Here is an 18,720-nt window from a genome sequence, read left to right on the forward strand (position 1 = left end):
GCCAAACATGCTTCTCTTTTGTTGCTATTGAAACCTTGTCCTGAAGACCTCACTGTTGATAAGTTTGCTTCATTTTCCTCCATTAGAATACCCATTACTACCCAGTTGCTAACAGCAAACAACTAGAAATGATGCCAGACACTCAATAACAGAAGACATTAATTAAATGATACATTTATTAGTAACAGAGCAGCCCCATCCCATCAGATCACCATCTTTTGGACAAGCCCAGCCAAGACCAGAAAGGACTGCCAGGAAGCTTCCCCTTGGTGCCAGGAAAGCAGTGGAATGATTTATGTTTACTTAAGGTGGTTGGCTTTACTTCAGAAAGATTTGGTGTGGGGTGTAAGAAGCACCGTTGTGACGTTAACTACCAACAATGCACACAACTGAGAGGCCCTGGTCATCAGAGGCTGCAGAGACATTTCATATAAAAAGTGTAAACGGAAAAACTAAAGCAACTCAGAGACAATCTCACTGCCACTAATTTCAAAACAATGCATGCTTCATTAGGATCCAGAAGCATGCAAATTAAAATGATAAATTATGCTTCTATCAGATTAGCATGATTCTGCCAGTGCTGTAGATCATCAGGAAGCTTCTAAGCAATGGATACTCTTGTATTGGTTGCAACCATGAATATTTGTATAATGTTAGAAAAGTGTTACATTTGTATGTTCTAATAGCTCAAAATCCATATACCCCATAATAAATTTTATTTCTAAGCCAAAATCTGGAAGAAATGGATACATAAGGATCAGGAAGCACATAAAATTATCTCCAGAGCATCGCTGTGTAAAATTAAAAGACCAAAATTCACCAAGGTCCTATGGATATTACACTGGATTAATACATATAGTATATCTATTCATTACAATATTAACAGAGATGTGGAAATGGCCAAACTCTAGACTATGAGTCATAACAAATAAATCTTGCAAAGAAAATGGTGAATTGAAACACTAGTCACAGAAAAATAAAAATGTACTCATTTATTTACATGCAATTTTGAATGTGAGAATATATTTATGGATTGATACCAGTAGGAGTTATAAAGAAGAAACTCAATCTTCTCATAAGTCAAGATCATGGCAATGGGTCAGAAGATGCTGTATAATGACCACACAGAGAGGTTACTGCAACATTATCACCTTAAGTCTTGCATGATCTACAGGTAATAGAAAAGAAAAGAGAAAGGTGGGTAATGTCTTTCAAATGAGGGAGCTGTGGAGAAAATTATCAGGAAAGAAACAAAGTTGTTGTAGCTGTTTTATAACACATAGAGTGCTAATTCCTATCTCTGCATTATGTACATTTGCACACACACAAATGAACATCATACATGCTATAACTCTGCTGCTACATGGTACGTCTCCTCACAGGAAGGTCCTTGCTGATTCCCTGCCTCTTCTGCATTCTTAAATGAGAGTATATGAATGTTCCATATTAACTAGAAAGGCAATTAAGAAAAAGATAGTTGATAAATAACTGCAAATTTCAATCACTTCATGGAATTCTCTAGACATTCTAAATTCTAAATGTTTACTGCACACATAAATGAGATTTGAAAGTGAGCAATGCAGCCTTCAGATGCTCATCCTGAAAGCTTATGAACAAGGAGGGCAGACTGACCTGGGGTTTTCATTGTGCCTGGGGAGTGAGGCCAGGGCATGAGTTCTCATGAGCCACATGGACTTGAGTTATTTGGACTCCTCTATCCTGCAGGAGAGATGAGCACCTAGCTTCCTCACCCACTTGAGCAGGAATGAGTAACAGAGGGAAGAGGAATGAATGGACTCACAAACTGTCAGAGTCAAAAAATAGAGATAAAACATCATGGCACCAACTTCTTATTGAGAAGATAACATTGAGATTCCTGATGTGTGATGTGACAATATCCCTTCCACAAACATCCAAATCCTCAGGATTCAGGGGACTGATGGGAAAAATCTATAATCAGGTTTCTACAGAACTATGAATAAGAATGGAGATTTCTGACAAATGAGTAGGAAAGCTGACAAAAACATGAAGGAAAGATAGCTGAAAACCATGTGTGGATGTTACAAAAGAAGAAAGAAAAATGGCTGACTGGACATGAAAAAAGAATATTTTCAATGGAACCAAAAACCTATCAGTAGGTAGAAGAGATAGATGATAGATTGATAAATAGATAAACAAATGATAGGTAGTTAGACAGACATAGATGAGAGAGAGAGAAAAAGAGAGAGAGAGAGAGAGAGAGAGAGAGAGAGAGAGAGAGAGAGAGAGAGAGAGAATAGACAGGTAAATCTATGATGATAGATAGTTTAGGTAGATAGTAATAGAAAAATGGTGTGAATATATTAAAACCCCAGAATATAACTTACTCCCTCACCTTAAAAATCATGAATATTGACTGAATTGAAGTTGGCTCAATCCTTCAGCATTTTTAATTGTCCCAATAAGAGGACATAATGATTACCTGAGACTGTCTGCAGTGGCTTCTGAGACTTAATGTTCAAGAATGGCTATGTATGGAAAAGGTGGCTGATTCCATCCACATCACTCAGATCTGCTCTGTAGAGAGATGCTTGTCAATGCAGTTGCCTCTGACTTCTGCTCTTGTAAGCTAAAACGAAAATGGTGAACTCATCACTTGAAGTTTTGTATTTATTTGTTTAAAGAACTAACAATTGATTCTTCATGAAGAACGGAATACCAGCAGAGGGTGGTGGGTGGAGCTGAAATGCTCTCACCCTGACTTTCTTTTCATCTTGGAGCTTTGGACTGCACATCTTACTTAACTCTGCATATTTTACAGCATCCATGGATAAGAAAAAAAATAATGTGGAAAAGCTGAAGGAACAAAGCCAGGTTCATGCCTGTGAAAGCCATCAACAGAGTCCTTAGTGGTTGATGGCTGCCAACCTCCTTGATCTCACATCTGATTTCATTGATTGTTCAAACTGATGAGTAACTAATTTTTCAGAAGTACAAATGGAGCCCTAAAAGACAATAAATATGAAAGTGAATCATTTTTCATATTTAGTAATGATTTGAGATATGGAGACTTTTAGAAATAATCCAGGCCAATCTACTGATGTATGTGTGAGGATTTCTGAGCTAGAAACCATATTTTTCTGATTTCAGAATTAAGCACCCAAATGCTCAAAATTTACAAATCAAATGAAAACAAAATAATGCATTAAAAACATGGATTTTTATCTTTATAAAACTTCTATTTACAAAACCCATCTTACATGCTTTGGTTATCAACTCATCTTGCGTCACAACTGGTGACTTGTTGATTTGGCTGAACCATTGGATCAAATCCTATTCATGCTGAGTCTTGCAGAATGAGAGATTAATAAAATCAATAGTGGATATAGCGGAGGAAATAACAAAAAAAATGCATCTTATCAGGATTGTTCATGCATGTGGAGACACAGCAGGGCACAGAGGCTCCAGTTCAAAATCTGGAGAAGGGAGAGGACCCCTTTCCTTTCTTATTTAAACTATGAACTATGAAACCTTCAATGCCTACTGCAGCTCACCCAATGTTTAAAGAAATAAGGCTTAGTTATTGGACTCTAATGGCGTTTCTTCCCAAAATATACACACATCCTGAATTAGTGAGCTAAATAAGTGCTGAAAGTGTACAGGGGTGGATGACAGGAAGATAGATAGGTAGATAGACAGATTATAGGTAGATAGATAGATAGATAGATAGATAGATAGATAGATAGATAGATGATAGAGATAGATAGATAGATAGATAGATAGATAGATAGATAGATAGATAGATAGATAGATAGATAGATGGATGGATGGATGGATGGATGGATGGATGGATGGATGGATGGATGGATAGATAGATAGGTAGATAGATGATAGAGATAGATAGATAGGTAGATAGATAGATAGATACATAGATAGATAGATAGATAGATAGATAGATAGATAGATAGATAGATAGATAGATAGGCAGATGATAGAGAGATAGAGATAGACAGACAGATAGACAGATGATAGATGATGGAGAGATAAAGATAGATAGATGATAGAGAGATAGAGATAGATGATAGAGAGAGATAGGTAGATAGGGAGACAGAGAGAGAGAGAGAGAGAGAGAGAGAGAGAGAGAGAGAGAGAGAGAGAGAGAGAATGAAGGACAAACAAATTATGATGAAAAGATGACACCCATTGCTCCCTACATTAGGAAGCCCAACATGATGAGGCATAACTGAGCTTGTGTGACAGCCAGGCCTCAGAGATGGAAGATGAAATTAACACATATATTTGTTTAATAATTGTTTAAGTAGAAAATAATCACATGCATTAGCAAATGATTCTTTTAACTATATCAGCATATGAGGTCTCATAGAGGAAGCCAAGGTACTTGGTCTGGAAAGGTTTTTGCTACAGACTATAGCGTCTCGGCTGTAGCCACCCAATTGTCCATGTGTTCCCATTCTTAGTCAATGGGCATAAGTTCAATGAAAACAAACAAACAAGCGAGCAATAAAAAGCTGTGTTTTCTCATTACACAACTAAATATTTTGAGAGCATTATCTTCCCATTTCTTTCCCCTTATTTGTTAGAAGGCAAGCTTTTATCAATTACCAGACAAAATTAATCATAAAGAATAAAATTGTTCCCTGAGCATCCCCAGCCAACTCTGGTGACCTAACACTTACAGAATCACAAGGAAAAGTATTATGGAGACATCTCAACCCTGGCAAGACTTTCCTCAAGAAGATTGGGATCTACTTTATTTTTACTCTGGAAAATATTGATGACTTTAATTCAAAGCAAAACAGTATTTGGTTGTTTATGGACCACAGAATTCACATTGCAGGAGGGAAGGGAAAACAGCGCATTGTCCACAGCCTCTGTGGTATCCTTTGCAGCAGTCTCTGTGGCATCCTCCATAATAGCCTTGCTCCTGTGACATTCTCCATAAAAGCCCTGCTTCTGTGACATCCTCCATAGTAGCCCTGCTTCTGTGACATCCTCCATAGTAGCCCTGCTTCTGTGGCATCCTCCATAATGGCCTTGCTTCTGTGGCATCCTCCACAATAGTCTTGCTTCTGTGACCTCCTCCACAATAGTCCTGCTTTTGTGGCATCCTCTGTAATAGCCCTGCTTCTGTGGCATCCTCTGTAATAGCCCTGCTTCTGTGGCATCCTCTGTAATAGCCCTGCTTCTGTGGCATCCTCTGTAATAGCCCTGCTTCTGTGGCATCCTCTGTAATAGCCCTGCTTCTGTGACATCCTCTGTAAAAGCCTTGCTTCTGTAACATCTTCTGAGTGTTGAAACCATTTAATTCTAATTAGACACAGGTCTGGATTTTAATTAAGAACTGGGGATAAGTGTGATTGCACAGCCTTGCAGTTCCAGCTGCTTGGGAGGCTGAGACAGAAAGATTTCTTAGAACCAGAGGTAGGAGGCTAGCCTGGAAAACATAATGGGATCTTTATGCTTTTAAGAAAGAACAAAATGGCCTTTAATTTTAATTTTAACATGCTAATTTTTGAAAATTCTAAACTTTCATCTATGAAGAAATTCTGATTTTAACAGTTCTGCATTCAGCTGAAAAGATAGTTAAGAAATGTAAAATCCAGAGATTAGAGAAATAGCTCAGCAGTTAAGAGCACTCACTGCTCTTGCAGAGGACCAGAGTGTAGGTCCCAGAACCCATATACTCCAGGGGATCCAATGCCCCCTTCTGCTGTCTGTATGCATACACACCTGAGCAGACACACACACACACACACACACACACACACACACACACACAAACACACACACACACATACACACACACACACACACACACAAACACACACACACACACACACTCACATAAAAAATAAGTCTTTACCAAGTGAGTCCCAGGAAAGGCGCAAAGCTACACAGAGAAACCCTGTCTCGAAAAACCAAAAAAAAAAAAAAAAAAAAAAAAGTCTTTTAAAAGAAGTAAACTTCCAAGCCATGGGTATCTCAAGTGTAACCTACATGTATATTACTATTGAGAGATATCACACACTGGATTAACTTCAATTCCATGACATTCTGGAAAATTTACAACAGTGGAGGAAATAAAAGATGGGTTGTCAGGGTTTGTGGAGCAAGGAAAGATAAGTAAGAACACAGGAGTATTTTTTATCAAAGCAAAATGAATCCTTTTTATATGATCATGGTAGAGACGGTACATTTTATATATGTTCAGATGCTTATATCACACAATACTGGGAATGTTGACATAAAATATAAGCATTCCTGTTCCTGTAGATTTATTGGTTGAACCCAAATGGACCACTCTGGTTAGGAATGCAGCAGTTGGTAACTGGGGAGAAGGTGGGTCCTTGCCCACATAGCAAATCTCTGGGCTTTCCATTCCATTCTGCTGTGAACCTAAAATTGTGCTAAAAAATAAAGCATATTTTTTTTAAAAAATGTGAAAATGTTAGAACAAAAATGCAACAGATTCAGAATTTAACAAGTGGATTAAATCAAACCAAGACTCAGTGAAGACTTTTAGCAAATTTGACGTTGTCTCAAAACTATTCAGGAAAGAGAGAAGAGATAGTAAGAAAGAAAGGAAAAAAAAGAGAAAGTGAATCTCAGGGGAATAATCTAAGAAATATGAGTGCGTTTTCTGAACATAATTAACAATTACTCAAAGAAAGAGTCTGAGCTTATGAAATCTGACTATATATATATATATATATATATATATATATATATATATATATATATATATATATATATATATAATGGGATATATAACTACTATATGCCTGAGCTTTTTAACCCTCTTTATACCCTCTTCATTCAGCGGAACCTTCAATGGCATCTTTTTCATACAGGACAGAATCCCCTCTGACCTTGACTCAAGGATGTGGCATATTCTCACCTTCCAGAGCTGTTCACAGCATCTGCATCTGTGAGGACCAGGCCAGAACAGGTGATCAGAGTCCTGACTGGCTGAGAGTATACAGAACCACGAATCCAGGGAGTGCTAGCTGCCAGCAAGAGGAGCTGGGCAGCCCCCTGTCTACAGGAGGATGGAATTCACAGGAATCATTTCCAAAAGAAAGAATGGCTCCCCTTGTGAGGAATCCCACAGCCACAATTTCTTAACTGGGAGCCAGGCACCATGGCACATGCCTGTAATCCTAGAGAACTGCAAGTTCACCCTCCCCTAAGTAGCTTATAGTTTTGTGTTCTTTACCACACCTGGGTGAATCAAAAGAACTCTTTGTCTCCTCTGTAGGACTCTACCTGCACAATTCAAGTAGCTGCTATGTGAAGTTAGTGACTATAAAAGGAGCCATTCCATCTCCAAAAGTTGTTTTGGTTGAATAATAGTCTCACAATAAAACAAAAAAAAGAAAGAAAAAAGAAAGCAACAAAAGAGGGATGGAAGGAGAGACAGAAAAGGCCCTTTATTACTTCCCTCTTCTTTGTCAGTGTGGCAGTATCCCTTAAAAAGTAAAAACTGAAAACGAAGGACAAGATAAGGAAAGAAAAAACACACAAGCACAGATGACATTTGATCTCTAGGAAACCTTCTTCTCAGTTTGGGACAGAACTGTTGATATGCCCTGCCATGCTCCCTCCTCTTACTGGCAGAACTTCTATCTATGGTGAGCAAAGCTGTGGAGAGGTCAAAGATGCTGGCTTTTCTGTCCTGGGACCAAACAGATGCAGATGTAGCACTGACCACCATCAGCACCCCAGGTAGATAATGGCTCAACTCAGATGCTCGTGAGTATAGCTGTAAACATCTGAGGAATATTATTCTGACCAAAAAGATTTCTGAAAATTAGATGGCTGTTCCTGCAGAAACTAAATATCACAACCTCTTGTGCTGTATAAATTGAATTCTGCAAAGCATACAAGAGAAACAGGAGCTCTTTTGAGTCAAGCCAGTGTGGTGGAAATCAGAGTCTTAGTTTCAGTCTTTTCTTGTTATCAAAGTAGTTGTAGAAGCCTGGCAGTTAAGACAACAATGATCTAAAACAGATGTAACCTCGCTAGCTCTTCGCATGGAAGGCCGTGCATTAAAAATGAAGCTGCTTTTTCCCTGTGGAAAACTTGGGCTTTGCATATGCTGGGTAAACAATCGTCCTCTGAGCTGTACTCCCATACTGTTTTAGAACTTTTCAATAATTACTTTCATTCCATGTAATAGCCAAGAACACCAAAAACAAAAAAGAAGAAAAATGAAGAAAAAGTCTTCATCTATATTTTATCTAGAAAGGAAGCATCATGTGAAGTGCATCTTAACAGTCAACTGTGTGGGGTAGTTTTAATTAGTTTGTTTCCAAGAACACATTTTGTATTTGATTCTCTGTGGCCACTATGTGAGTTATTTAATCAGAATATTTTCCTTATGCAGATATTTTTCATTCCCAAGGCGTTTACCATGAGCTATAAACTTTTGATTCAGTTTTTCAATAGATTTTCAAGTTCTATAAAGTATAGTTAAGTAAGAATCGGTAGTAGAATCCTGGAGGCAGAGTGCTCGCTAACACTGTATGAAAGACTGGCCTTTGAGGCTAGCTGCTGGGAGGCAGTAGATGGCTGGGACACCTGACATACAGCTAACTGAGAAGTCAGCATCTCCATGGCAGCTCACAGCACAGTAAGTGCTTCCATGAGCAGTCAAAGCAAAGGCCCTTGCCACTCTTTGCCCAGCTGATTAAGAAAATCAAACCTTATCCACGAAGTTCAGGCCGAGAGAATGAAAGCATTAACAATCCTGAAAGACCATGGTGAAAAGTGAGAGAAAGCAGGGAGGATTGAATCACTTGGAGATTGGATCCAATTCATTCAAAAACTGAACTGACATCACACACACACACACACACACACACACACACACACACACACACACACACCTCATTCTTCCACATACTTCTCACTGGGGTACAGCCAGAAGTTACCATTGGACCTTGTAGCTACCAAGAAGAAGTGGAGGGACTGCCAAAGGTACCTATGTTAGGACTATAGAGGTGGCTCAGGAGTTAAGAGCACAAGCTGAAGGCTGTTCTTAAAGAGGCCAAGTACAGTTCCCAACATCCACATGGAGGCTCACAAACTGCCTGTAACTCCAGTTCCAGGGGACCTGATGTTCTGACCTCATGGAGAACTGATATGCAGGTGGTTGTTAGGATCCTGCCCTCACTCTGGCACATGCGCAGCTTGGGTTCTTTCATCTTACATCATCTGCAGGCGCAGGTGACTATGTACCCGCCTCAGGGTTAAAAATAATGGATGCACACCCCTACCCTCTCTGTGTTCTCTGTCTGTGTTGTCTCTCTGTTCCCTCTCTGCTCTCTGCTCTGCTCTGCTCCCTCCCCCAAGGCCTGGCTCCCCTCTTTTTCTCCCCCCCCCTTTCCTTCTAATAAAGCTCTAAAAAAGTACCACTGGGTTCTGTCATGACCATGACAGTGACCTTTCCAAGCGGTAACCAGCGCCACAACCAATGCCATTTATCATAACTATCAGTGGTGCCTAGGCATACATACATGGAGATAAACACTCATACACATAGAATAAAAATAAACAAATATTTTAAAAGATACTGAATATTAGTTCAGCAAGATGGTTCCATGTATAAAGGCGCTTGCCACCAAGCCAAACGACTTGAGTTCACTCCTCAGAACCCAGATGGTGGCAGGCTCCAGCTGAGGGACCAGGGGTCAAACTGATAGGAGCCCTGAAGGACAGCTGATGAGTTTGCTGTAAATGCCTAGTGCAGATCTAAGCTCTGGGTTTAGAAAAAAGCTTGATGATGAATTAAAATGATTTAGGATCTTGTATGCTATAAGGTCTCTCTCCTCCCAGACTTAGAGCCCAGCAAAAAGTGGGCAACTTCCTTCTTGGTTTTGGTTATTGAATCTTCAAAATGTGTAATCAAATTTCTGTGCATGAGCTGAGCCACTGGTGGACCTGGCTATGGATGAAGGATTGGCAGTGGAATCCTAGGACCAGGGTGATAGAGAGAGCAATGCAGAGATAGAAAAGAAAAGGTGAAGAGCTAGTGAGTGAGTGAGTGAGTGAGAGCAGGAGGGAGGGAGGGAGGGCAGGAGGCAGGAGTGAGGGCAGGAGTCTGTGCAGAAAGTTATAAAACAAGAAATTACTGCAGCTCAAAACAAAAAAAAAGTTTCAAATCTTCTGTTTAACCTCCAAATTAAATAACAAAGTGAAAGGTCATTCAGAACGCACGTGTTTATTTCTAAAACTCCTGTTTAAGGCGTTGAGGGTGTCAGGTGTCGCTCACTGCTCCAGAGGGCACCTGCTTAACATGCACATGGCCTTAGGTTCCATCCACAGTGCACGTGCATATCCATGCAAAAATCTCATGCAAAGTATCTTCTAAAACCATAGTCACTAACTTAAAAATAGTCTCTGAAGGAATTAACGCCAGTGTTCAACAGTAGCTGGACAGGTTACATTGAGAAAGGGACAAGGGAATGAGAACAGGGAAGTCAATAAACACATAAAAATTAGAAAAATATGAAATGCTGGTGGAAACATGATAGAAAAGCAGGTGTCAGGAGAGGATGTAACTGAAAGTTCAGATCCTTCATCTGCTTCAGACCAAGGTGTTTGCAATGCTCACCATACAGGGTCCTGTCAGTATATCTGCCTAAGTGGCTTCTGCTGGTGGGGAAGCTGGGGAGATAGCGTCTGCTTCCAGCACAGCCTGCCGCACAGACTAATGGCTACAGGCAGCATGGTTGGCGAAGGAGAAAACCCGGTTGAGGGGGCTCCTGTTGACCCCTAAGTGTGAAGCATAGCCATCAGAGCATGGATATTTCTTGTTAGATGTCATGCTTATGGTCCTTGAAACCCCGTCCCCACTCCCTCAGTGATCCCAGCTCCACTTTCTAGTCACTATGCCTTCTCAGCAAAACAACATCCTTTTGGTTTGTTCTGATTTGGTACAGGTTTTGTTGTGGTTGGTTTTTTTGTTTGTTTGATTGTTTGTTTTAATGCCTCCTTCCTGGCAGTACTATTTTAAGATCTCATAGTCCACCTTCATTCTGGTACTTTCTATGCCTCTCCACATACCTTGATAGTGTTTCTGCTGACGTGTTTTCTTACAAAGCTTTGTGGGCCTCCTGTAAGTTCTTCTGCAGCACACAGGTACCACGGTTGCTGAATACACTAAAGCGTGTGTGCTTCAACTGCTCCTACAGCAAGACCCATGTCTGCAGTCCAACCATGTACTCTGGCCGTCCGTGGGGGAATTATCATGATTACTTCCTGAGATGGCAATATCTGCTCATAGTGGGTGGCACCATTCCCTAGGCAGGGGGTGCTGAGCACTGGCATGCATGCACTAGTTTATTTATCTTGTCTCTTGACTGTGGGTGCAAGGTGACTAGCTGGTTCAGGTTCCTGCCGCCTTGACCTCCCCACAATGATGAACTGTAACCTAAAATTGTGAGCCAAATAAACCCTTTCTACCGCAAGTAGCTTAGTCACAGCATCAGGAAAATAAACTAAAATCACAACTGTTTTAAAAGTTTAGACCTAACTTTAAAAATATGGAATTAAACATATTTAAACATAAAATGTAAAGATAGCTGCTAAGAATTTGAAATTATAATCAGTGTAGAAATATAGGAATGTAGGTAAGTTTACATCCATCCAAAGAGGCAAAAGGGGTGTGTTATTCAGGGTTCTCTAAAGGAACAGAATTGATAGAAGGAATAGATAGATAGGTAGAGAGGTAGATAGACAGGTAGATAGATAGATTAAAGTGGAATTTATTAGCTTAGCCTACACCGTATGGTCCATGTAATCCAACAATGGCTGTCTCATATTGAAGGGCCAAGATTCTGTTAGTTCTCAGTCCATAAAGTTTGATGTCTCTGCAGGCCCAGTCTGGATTCCCAAAGGGCTGCTGGTTTTCAGTTCACCCTGGAATCCTGAAAAAGTTGGTTTTAATATGAAAGAATGCCTCAGCAACAGGATAGAAGAATGTGCTAGCAAGAGTTCGGACCAGCAGGCAAAGAGCAAAGCTTCTTTCTTCCATGTCCTTCCATCGGGGCTGCTTAAAAGGTGCCACCCACATTTAGGGTGGGCTGTACTACTTCAAATGATCTGATAAGCAAGTCTCTCACAGGGGTACCCAGAAGCTTAGTTATTAGTTGATTCCAGGTAAAGTCTTATTGACAATCCAGATCAGTCATCATGGGGGAAACTGGACAATAAAAAAAGAGTAGGTTTAGAGACAACACTCATAAAACAATAGTGATACATCCTTCAATGGCATTAATTCAAATGGAAGTAGTTGTAGAAACTCAGTGTCGTAAAGATGCAAATATCTGATATTTATTGATCTTTTTTCTTACCAAAGCCCTCTCTGAAGAGTTACATAACAAAAACTTCTAATATCACCCTCCTTTTCTGTTGTTGCTTTTTTGTTGTTGTTTTTGTTTGTTTGCTTGCTTTTTATTTATTTATTTTTTAAATTTTCGAGACAAGGTTTCTCTGTGTAGCCCCGGTTGTCCTGGAACTCTCTCTGTAGACCAGGCTGGCCTTGACTTCACAGAGATTAACCTGCCTCTGCCTCTCAAGTGATGGGAGGAAAGGCATGTGCCACCACTGCCGGCTATGACACCATTGTTTTCCACACAAAGCTGTGAAATACAGCTAACACAACAAGTAAGCAGAGAGCCACGATCGAATCCAGAGATCCTGCTTCAGCCAAGATTTCTCTTCTCATGAAAACATGAGCTTAAAAATGAACTAACTGGGGCTGTCACCTAGTGGTAGAATATATATTCATATCTAAAAAACATAACCACCATTTATTTCCAATTTGTTTGTAATTTGAAGCAATACTTGGTCTTTTTCATTGGAGCACATGAAACTAGTCATTAAAAAGAAAATGAAGTTTCCAGGGGCCAGCAAAGGATTGAATGGATAAATGAAATACCATGTACCTCTGGGCATCAAACCAATGCAACCTTTTTAAAACTAAGTGTTGCAATGTGACATAGTTTCAAAGGTCCACAGCAACACTCTTTCAATTTATCACAAACTTCTATTTATGTCTTTCTTATGCATATGTTTCTTGGTAACACAGATTTTTATTATGATGGTGTTCTCAAAAGCAAATGTAGGGCTGGAGATATGGCTCAGCCATTAAAGGCTAGGCTCACAACCAAAAATATAGAAAGCAAATGTAAAAGATTACGGTGAGTGGCTCTTGGCTCTATGATGCGATCTTTGACATTTTAATAACTTATGCATTTTGGGCAAGTGGAAAGCTGCTTTGGATCAAACAGGGATGATCCTGTGACACAGGGATGCAGTGCATCAGAGCAATCACATTGACGGTGACATCACAGTTTACAAGGAGAAGGATGCATTTTGATAATAAATTCATGAAGCCTTGCACATCTGTGACCCTGCATCTACAGTCTGTCTTATCTGGTCCCACCCCAGCTCATTACCACCACAACAAAAGTAGCTGTTCCACTCCATTTCCATCCTAGCTGCCCTTTGAAGGTGAGGACACATAAAAGAAATGAGTTGATAGTAACCCTACATTTTTCTCCTGTAAGTGGCCAGGAAGCGCTTTGTTAGTCTATTGAATTTGAGGGGAATGTGTGCACTTTCTTTGTCAGCAAGGTGCTTGGTGTATTATGCAACTATCGAGATGATACAGATGACACCGGTTCCTGTCTTCAGTCTTTTGTCTTTTCAGTAAAGCATGTGGTGGGCAAAGTCTCATTGGCATGCAGGAAGACTTCCAGTGTTAGCATGCCTGACCCGGGAGTGTGCTCTGAGTCCTGGTAAGAGTTTGACAACATCAAGGATAAATGGTGCTAGGGCTTCTGAAGAGACCTTCAAGGAAAGGAGACAGAGGACAGTTACACATAGCCCAGCGGACAGTCTCCACCTGGGTCCTGGACCCTGGGTACCTGCCGAGTTGCATTTCACCTAGGTGGAAGGATGTTCCTCAGCCCCAGGCTCTGCTGTGCACAGAGAAACTAGTGGCCTGGGGTTTTGTGGGAATCAGACGACCATGGCAGATTCACAGCAGTGCATGGTTGCTCATGAGAGGGGGAGATAGAAGAAAATGACCCAGTCCATGTGACAGAAAGAGAAAACGGGAGTGGGGGGCAGACAGAGATTCTGGTAGGTACTTGGGATGCAGAAAGTAGAGTGGAGGAGAGTAAGATTCCGTAAATCCCTGGATGGTCATTTACTTGGAGCAAAGAAGCAAAGAAAAGTGGAACCCACAAATGACTCAGAACTCTGGTGACATGTGGTAATGTGGGAGGCATCAGAGGGCTATGCTCACTGTGGTTAACACACAGTTTAACCCCTTCGTGGCCTTGCAAGCCTGGTGCGGCTGCACTCTCACCTGCACCTGCCTTGTGTTTTCTCTAGCTGTTTTTTTTTTTTTTTTTTTTTTTTTTATTTTTCCTACAGATGCTCTGTGTAGCACGAATCTTAACAGGTCTTATTAATAAAAACAAACCTGAAGCCAGGTATTGGGGTGAATGCTGGAAGATCAGAGAAACAGAACAAGCCACAGCTACCTCACCTTGTCAGTTCCTCAGCTGATCCTATTTCCTCAGACTGGAAGCCTCTGAGTCCTCATCCAAATGAATCTCAGCTGAACTGCTACTCAAAAGCCTAAATGCTTAACCAGGCCCAAAGCTTCTAGTTTCTGGTTTTCACGTTTTATATACCTTTCTGCTTTCTGCCCTCACTTCCTGGGATTAAAGGCGTGAGTCACCATGCCTGACTGTTTCTAGTGTGACTTTAAACTCACAGAGACCCGGATGGATCTCTGCCTCCCAAGTGATAGGATTAAAGGCGTGTGTGCCACCATTTTCTGGCCTCTGTATCTAGTGGCTGTTCTGTTCTCTGACCCCAGATAAGTTTATTAGGGTGCACAATATTTTGGGGAACACAATATCACCACAACTCTGGACTCACCAAAGGAAAGTCCAGCAGAAGGTGTGGGTAAACTGTGAAACCAGAAACTGTTGGAGGGTCTCATGCAGGCTAGGCTAGCCTTAAACTTACTATATAGCTAAGAATGACCTGGAATGTCTGGTCCTCTTGCCTCTAGTTCCCAGTGCTGAGATCACAGGTGTTTGTCACTATGTCCTGTTTTATGTGCTGCTGGGGACTAACCCTAGGGTTTGGTATGTTGTGAGATATTTGTACACTGTGTGAAGGTATATTGCTGTGGTTGCTGTAATAAAAAAAAAACTGAATGGCCAATAGCTAGGTAGGAGGTATAGGTGGGACTTCGGGGCAGAATAGAGGAGGAGGAGGAGGATGAATCACATGCAAGACATCATTGAGATAAGGAATGAGTGGGACACACAGAATAGGAGAGGAGTAAAAGCCACATGGTAAAATGTAGATTAATAAAAATATGGGTTAATTTAAGTTATAAGAGCTAGTGGGACAAGCCTAAGCTAAGGCTGGGCTTTTATAATTAATAAGTCTCCATGTAGTTATTTGTGTGCTGGTGATCTGTTGAGAAACTAACTGCAACATTGGTAGCATTCCTACTGGGGTAGCACAACACCCACTGAGTTAGTTACATTTCTAGCTTGCGAACATTTCTTTAACCCTTGTATCTTTTCAAAGATTTATTTTATTTCTTGATTACGTGTATGTGTGTGATGTGTGTGTGCATCTATGTGTGCATGTGTGGTGTGTGTAGCTTTGTAGCATGAATCTTAATAGGTCTTATTAATAAAAAAAATCTGGGCTGGGTATTGGGGTGAATGCTGGAAGATCAGAGAGACAGAACAAGCCACAGCTACCTCATCTTGCCAATTCCTCAGCTGATCCTGTTTCCTCAGACTGGATGCCTCTCAGCTGAACTGTGCCGCTCAAAAGCCTAAAAGCTTAACCAGCCTAGTTCCTGGTTTTCGTGCCTTATATACCTTTCTGCTTTCTGTCATTACTTCCTGAGATTAAAGGCATGAGTCACCATGCCTGGCTATTTCCAGTGTGGCCTTGAACTCACAGAGATCCATGCCTCCAGAAGGCTAGAGTAAAAGGTATGAATACCACCAATATCTAGCCTCTGTATCTAGTGGCTGTTCTGTTCTCTGACCCCAGATAACTTTATTAGGGTGCACAATATTTTGGGGAACACAATACCACCACATAGCTTTATGTATGTGTGTGCCTGCATGTGTGTGTGTGTGTGTGTGTGTGTGTGTGTGTGTGTGTGTGTGTGTGCAGCATATGAAGGCAGGTGCTTGGGAAGGCAGAAGTATCAGGTCCTCGGCAACCAGAGTTAGAGCCAGGCAAGATGGGCACTGGGGATGGAACTTGGGTCCCTACAAGAACAGTACAGGCTCTTCACAGCTGGGCCCTCTCTGCAGCTGGTCAGCATTGTGGCTCACAGCTCTTTTTCTTTTGATGTTACAGTTCTTTGAACTTCTCTATGGTGTAGCCCACTAGTGGAGTGTGACTAGCATGACCTCCATCGTTAAAAATAAAATAAAAAAAATTAAGAGTAAAGCAGCAAACTCTTGTTTATATTCTGTTTAAAATGAAGTGACAGCCTCCCAGTGTCAATCAAATATTCTGCCAACCATCATTTTAATCATCTTCTTAACCCACCTGAGGGGAAGTCATTTACTGGCCTGTTTAATCGAATAGCCAATATACAATTTAGCAACTAAAGACGGGAGGAGAAACCATTAATTTGCATAAATTTTCATAATGATGAATTCACATCTAACTGAATGACCCCAGTGTGAGTTACACAGCCACTAAGGCAATGTGTCAAGGATGAATGGTACTGCTTGAACATCCTGCCATACATTGCTAAGCCAGGCTTTACTCCTGCCTTTAAACTCCACCCTGGTCTCAGATGAGCAGGGAGCAATGCTGTTAACAAGAGCCAGTGGATGCTGGTGCTGCCTCTGTGTGGGTTAAGATGATGGCATCTGTCATCAGCGCTGGACTGGATGCTGGCACAGCAGAAGTGAGGTCATTCTTTTGTATTTGTACTGTCTGAAGTCTTGCTCACTGTCTAGTAATGCTTTCTGTCTGCATGAAACAGTTTTCACAAGGCTACATTTTTCTCTGGTGGAAATGAAATCAGAGGAATATAAGCACATATATTTCAAGTTGACTGATTTGTAACACAATCTTGTATTTTTCCCATAAAAAAATATAGTCTGTGGATAAGAGCACAAAGAATTAAGAAAATGACTGAATGCTGGGTTGGAGCCTTGAGCTTCGTGTTGGTAATGCTTCGTGTTTCTGCGACAAAATTCCTGGTAAAAGTTATCTCAAGGGAAAAATGGTTTGTCTGGGTCACAGTATGAAGGGACATAGTTCATCGTGGGTGACAGGCATGGTGGGTAGGTGTGCAAGGTGACCCGTCTGTCACACTGAATCTATGGGCAGGAAACACAAAGAAAGGAACAGTGGTACTTGGCCTGGGTTCTCCTTTCATTGGGTCCACGGATCCTCTGGGATGGTGCCATTCACATTCAGTGTGGAACTCTCCTTCTCATTCCAAGTTCTCTAGAGACATTTCATAGGCACACTCAAAGGTATGTCGTGGGTGATTACCAATCCAGTCACATTAATAATACACGAGCCAGCAGAAGCTTTTGCACACATGAGCTGCTTTAGGGATGTTGAATGTCAATCAGTCTTTCTGGGGCCTCTTTCTTGAGGTTTTAAGCAGCAAGATTGTCTAATTTGCAGTTTATTAATCTTTATACTCATTCACTTTACAATGAAGAAGAGAGACCTCAGCATTTGCATATCCTTCAAGTTAACAGGGAGCATGGTCACTAGTCATGAGCTTCAGATTCCAGAATATCTTTCAGATACTAATAGAAAAACACACCTTGCTAGATAGATAGTACATCCAGCTCCCAGAATCATAGTCTTTGTACCTTTCTATGTCTTGAATATTTTGTTTTGGGGCACAGTGAAGATGTTTTCATTTGCAATTTAAAATGTCATAAAACACTAGGTGACACTCTTCTAAAAACAGTTTATGATTGTGGCACACAAAGATGCTTTCAGCCAGCATGGTGACATGTATGACATGCATAAGGAACCTCTGCCTCTCACTAGTTTATGAGATTGGAAGATCACATATCACAGCGTCTATATGATGTAAAGCAATTACCAAGAACTGAATTCGAAACATGCAGGGCATTTGTGGCTAGATATTGCTACCAACATGCTTGTTTAGTATTGTAGGTGCACAGAGGGTTTTGTTCATGACTAAGGGTTTTCTTCTGTGAAGTTTCGCATTAAAAAAATATGTTTTTTTAGCCGGGCGGTGGTGACGCACGCCTTTAATCCCACACTTAGGAGGCAGAGCCAGGCGGATCTCTGTGAGTTCAAGGCCAGCCTGGGCTACCAAGTGAGTTCCAGGAAAGGCGCAAAGCTACACAGAGAAACTCTGTCTCAAATAAAAAAATATGTTTTTATAACGCACTGGTATTAAAAGGGAGTGATGGAAGAAGAAGGGTTAAACTGGGGTGGTAAAGTTGGAAGGTGAAATGGTTGAGGAAGAATGGGGAGAGACAAATAACATTTTAAAGACTTTTGGAAAAGACAGAAAGAAACCACAGACGCTTCCTAAACACATACAGTATAGAGTTAAGGCGGAGTTTCCCTAACAGGTCAAGAGTACCTCTACCAAACACTGGAAGCTAAAAAAGTAAAAAGTCCAATGACAGGACTGGATTA

The 18,720-nt window shown here is 40.9% G+C and overlaps 1 protein-coding gene across 1 annotated transcript in view; it reads left to right on the forward strand.

Annotated features, from left to right (window-relative positions):
* The window catches only part of LOC131901784 (peptidyl-prolyl cis-trans isomerase A-like), a 43,882-nt gene that overhangs the window by 23,975 nt on the left and 1,187 nt on the right, over nucleotides 1-18,720 (forward strand). The gene's annotated exons all lie outside the window — the stretch shown is intronic.

The sequence above is a fragment of the Peromyscus eremicus genome, unplaced genomic scaffold (genome assembly GCF_949786415.1).
Source record: "Peromyscus eremicus unplaced genomic scaffold, PerEre_H2_v1 PerEre#2#unplaced_355, whole genome shotgun sequence".
NCBI classification, from domain to species: Eukaryota; Metazoa; Chordata; class Mammalia; order Rodentia; family Cricetidae; genus Peromyscus; species Peromyscus eremicus.